The sequence below is a fragment of the Talpa occidentalis genome, unplaced genomic scaffold (assembly GCF_014898055.3).
Source record: "Talpa occidentalis isolate TD23 unplaced genomic scaffold, MPIMG_talOcc4v2.1 talOcc4.2, whole genome shotgun sequence".
Taxonomy (NCBI): domain Eukaryota; kingdom Metazoa; phylum Chordata; class Mammalia; order Eulipotyphla; family Talpidae; genus Talpa; species Talpa occidentalis.
Genome location: NW_023602073.1, coordinates 19880927 through 19886187, shown reverse-complemented (window position 1 = coordinate 19886187; position 5261 = coordinate 19880927).

Sequence of the window (5261 nt, the reverse complement as noted above, 5' to 3'; positions counted from 1 at the left end):
GAAGACACAAAGAAATGGAAAGACATCCCCTGCTCATGGATTGGAAGAATAAACATTATTAAAATGGCCATCCTACCAAAAGCAATATACAGATTCAATGCTATTCCAATCAAAATCTCAATGGCATTCTTCAAAGAAATAGAACAATTATTGATGAAATTCATATGGAATCACCAAAAACCCCGAATAGCCAAAGCTCTACTGAAAAAAAAAGAAGGAAATGGAGGCATCACACTCCCAGACTTCAAACTATACTACAAAGCCATAATCATCAAAACTGCATGGTATTGGAACAAGAACAGACATACAGACCAATGGAATCGAATAGAAAATCCAGAAATAAACCCACAGATTTATGGTCAACTAATCTTTGACAAAGGAGCAAAGACTATGCATTGGAGCAAAGAAAGTTTGTTCAATAAATGGTGCTGGGAAAACTGGGTCGCTACATGCAAAAGAATGAAGCTTGACCACTACCTCACACCATACACAAAAATCAACTCAAAATGGATTAAAGAACTAGACATAAGACCTGAAACCATAAAATACATAGAAGGAAATATAGGCGAAACACTACGGGATTTGCACATCAAAGACATCTTTACAGACACATCACCCAAAGCAGTGATAGTGAAGAGAAAGATAAACAGCTGGGACTACATCAAATTAAAGAGCTTCTGCACAGCAAAAGAGACAATAACAAAAACAAAGAGAACCCCACCAACTGGGAGAACATTTTTGCACCCAACACTAATGATAAAGGACTGATCACAAAATCTGCAAAGAGCTGATGAGACTCAGCAACAACAAAGAAAATAATCCAGTCAAAAAATGGGCAGAAGAGCTAAAAAGAAACTTCTCTGAAGAGGAAATGCAAATGGCCAACAGACATATGAAAAAATGTTCAACATCACTTGTAATCAGGGAAATGCAAATCAAAACTACCATGAGATACCATCTCACACCAGTGAGAATGGCACATATTAAAAAAAACTAGCAACAACAAATGTTGGCGAGGATGTGGAGAAAAAGGAACTCTTGTGCACTGTTGGTGGGAGTGCAAACTGGTCCAACCACTATGGAGAGCTGTGTGGAGATTTCTGGACCTACTAAACATAGAGCTTCCATATGATCCAGCAATTCCACTCCTAGGTATTTACCCAAAGGACACAGAAACATCAATTCCAAAGAGCACCTGCACTCCTATGTTTATAGCAGCACTGTTTACAATAGCTAAGCTTTGGAAACAACCCAAATGCCCAAAAATAGATGACTGGATCAAGAAGATGTGGTACATATATACCATGGAATATTACTCAGCATTCAAAAAAGATAAACACATGCAATTTGCAGCAACATGGATGGCACTGGAAGGGATCATGCTCAGCGAAATAAGCCAAAAAGAAAAAGAAAAATACCGGATGGTCTCACTCATAGCAGGAATCTAGAAAACTTAAATAAGGGACCAGGAAAATGAATATAAGAAAGTGAAAATCAAAATCAACAAAAAACTATGAACCAGAGACACTTTTGGGGGGTGGGGGGCGGGAGGGGAAGGATTGGGGTCAGAATGGGGCGTTTGCAATTGTATGGGGAATATAAAAATAAAATTTAATATTTAAAAAAAAAAAAAAAAAAAAAAGAACATACTCACTCCATAGAAAGAGATGCTGTCAGTGTGAGCAGTTGACAGCTCAAATTGTGATCTCTACAAATCAGTCACATTCAAAAAAATCTGAATTGTGGAGGAAAAATCAGTCCATTTCAATCCTTTCTTTGGCCTCTGAAAGTTCAGTTATGAAATCTTTTGGCATAAGCAGAGTTTGTTTGTGCCCTGGGTATTTGGTGCTCTTGATTAATATCATGGGCCAAAACCTGCAATTATATGTATCGTTCCCCAAGAGTATTTTTCAGTTGGGCTGACTTAATGATCATACATAGTTACCTGGAATTTCAACTAATTTGTGTTTATTGTATCAAATTATTGAAAATAATAGTATAATGTGATAGATTCAAAGATACCCCCAAAAAAGACTTCATTTAGTTCCATTAAATGAGTAAAGAAGTCATTCATTTAATTTTAAATGCATAATATTACAAAATCTAATAAACATCCCCATCTTCTGAAAGGTGTACATACCATTCGGCTTCTATTAATGAAGCAACAAATTACTCCCTAAACTTATGCCACAAATTGACAATTAAATTTCACTTGAGTGAGGAAGTAACAAATTACAAATTATTTTTTGGCCAGTTATACATTAATTTTTTCACCTTTTAAGTCCAACTGAGTTATATCTGATCCAAGTAACATTCAAAAATCAAACATGTATCTTTTTGAAAACACATACTTGCTCTTAAATGAAATAAAGTGAAAAGTACTGTGATAAGAAATATTCATCAACCAGAAAGGAATTTAGTTCCAGAACAGGGCAATCTTGGATAAAAAAATATGAGGGGTGGTTTTTATAGTATTTTTGTGTGTGCTTAGTTTATTTATTTATTTGTTTGTTTGTTTGTTTATCATGTTCTTATTTCATTGTCCATTTTTTTTGTGCAATATTTGATTTTTCCCCTTAGATGTAGTCCCCATAATTCTCCACCATCACATCACCTGTCTACCATCCCATAGTCCCCTGTGTTCTTCCCTCCCCTGTTTCTACCAATTTTATACCCCTTCCCCTGCATATGCAACAGGTCTATGGTTTGCCTGTGAGTTTTGATTTCCCCTGTTTTTTTGTTATGTTTACCTATATCCCCTCATAAGTGAGACCATCCAATATTTTCCTCTTTTCTTCTGACTTATTTTGCTCAGCATAATCCCTTCCAGCTCCAACCATGTTGTCACAAATAGCATGAGTTTATCTGTTTTGATTGCTGAGTAGTATTCCATTTTGTATATATTCCACACCTACTGGATACATTCATCTGTTTTAGGGCATTTAGGTTATTAACATATCTTAGCTATTATAAATAGCACTGCAATGAAATAGGAGTGGAGGTTTCCCTTTTGCACTTTTATGAAGTTATTTCTTTAATGATTTATTCCCTTCTCTTTTTATTCACACTTTGACACTGAATATAGGGCACCTGTTTTTCTCAACACTTCACAGCTCTTAAGTCAGACATAGAACCAGGTCCCAGGTTACCATTTCCTCCCATGAGGATGGCTCTACTGGACACCACCTGAATGTCCAGGCCCTTACATGTCTGATCTACAAGCTATTTTTAGGGATTCTACTTCTTCCCTTAAATAATATTCTAGAGTAGCTCACAGAACTCAGAATGGTCTATTTCTAACTCTTCTATTAGAAAAAAAACACAAGTAAGAAATATAAAGATGCAGAGCAAGATTAGGAAGGAGAGCAGAATTTCCTTGCCTTCCTTGTCAGACCATCTTCCCAGCACCTCCTTGGGTTCTACACCTAAGAACTCTCCGAATCTCTGCTGTTTAAGGTTCATTTTGGCCACTTTACATAGACAAGATTGTTTAAACTATTGGTTATTGGCAATTAGTTCACCTTCAATTTCCTTCTCTTCAGAGTTCAGAGTTAGGACTGAATGGCTCACATTCTAATCATACAGTTGTTCTCTAGCAAACAAAGACCATCCAAAATTTACTTAAGTGCCCACAATGAGTCAAATCATCAACATAAATGAGTCATATTATCAATGTAAAGTGTGATGTGTTGAAAAGAACTCCTGAAGAACAAGATGCTCTTCCCACTCTATCACTCAGGGAATGACATGGGTTGGGCAAACTGCAATAGGAACAGAGGACTAAAACCAGTACATATATCTAATTATGTAACATTATCACAGATTGATGATGGAGTTACCATATACACATTTATGTTTCTTACCACAAAGACAGTTTCACATTTATGCTAACTGATTTGTGATATAACTCTATGTGTGTTCAATCAATATTGTAATTTCAGCAATATATTATTATACATTATCAATTTACATAATTATGTTACAGCAATTTTCCAGACAAATCAGGCTGCCCTCAGAGAGGTAGAGGCAAGAGATTTATTTGTCACACAGGCAGGCTCGGTGGGATAGCTCCCAAAAGTGTCAGCCCACAATCCCAGGAATGGTCAGGTTTAATACAGTTTGTATGTGGAAGCTTGTCAGCCCATCCATCATAGACTTTCTTTATTTTGGGGATGGAGTCAATGTCGCCAGAGCTATGACTGTGGGCAAACAGCACCCCACAGGAACTTTCCTCTCCAGCATGCAGCAGAATCCAAGTAACAGACTCCAAGCAGCACACTTAGCAACTTCCTACAGTATATATGAACATTTTGATGAACTAAGAAAGGAGACCATGCAGACATGTATAGCTTTTGTTATCATCATCTGCAGTGGTAGAACTGCCAATGAAGTTCTCTGCCATTAACAAAGAGTCAGAATCTGAAAGAATTTGCAATGGGGTAAGGCTGCGGAAAGTGCCATCAAGAGCAGTTCTGCCTTTTACTCTCCCAGCCGAAGTTTTTATTAAAGATATGAACAAATTAACAAGAAAATAGCACTCAATTGTGGTTTTGCTTATACAGATTAATAAGTTACTGCTGAAAACAAGTTTTCCTGGTTAGTGGGGAACATGCACAGAAGCCAGTACATCCTCAGAGAACAGGAGTCAATTATAGGAAGAAGTTCTGTTTGCAGAACTTCCAATGTCCTGGAACTCCATATGCAGAGAAAACAGGTATTCTCTAAAAACTCCAGCTCCCTTTAGGTCAGCAGGCTCCCAACTGTCACCTTACTTGTCATTTATGCTACTTTTCCTTTCTTCCTATTGATTCAATTTCCCATTGTTTCCCTAGCCTCATAAACTCTGCTTCCACTCATCCTCCTAGAGCTATCATTAGCAAAGATATTGTTTTTCCATGTGTTCTAAAACTGACAACACATTATATACCTTTAGTTTTATAGGACTGCTATCAAGGTAGTTAAAGAAGTAAGGAAGAAATATCCAGTTGTATTGACATTTTTAAAATCAAAACCTATCGGTTAAACAAGCATGTCTTAAAGAATGCAATCAAAGCGCAATTTTAACTTGTGTCTTACAAAACTATTTGTTTATTTGAAAAAGAAATCTCAAAAACACAGAGCAGTCCAAGGTTAGTACACTGAACTTTTTTCTTTTCCTTTTTCCCCCCCACCACCAATGTTTGTGTCCCCTGGCCTTTCCCCTCCCCACTCTCTCTTTAAGCTCAGACCCTCAAGATATTTGTTGATGTCCAGGAATTTTT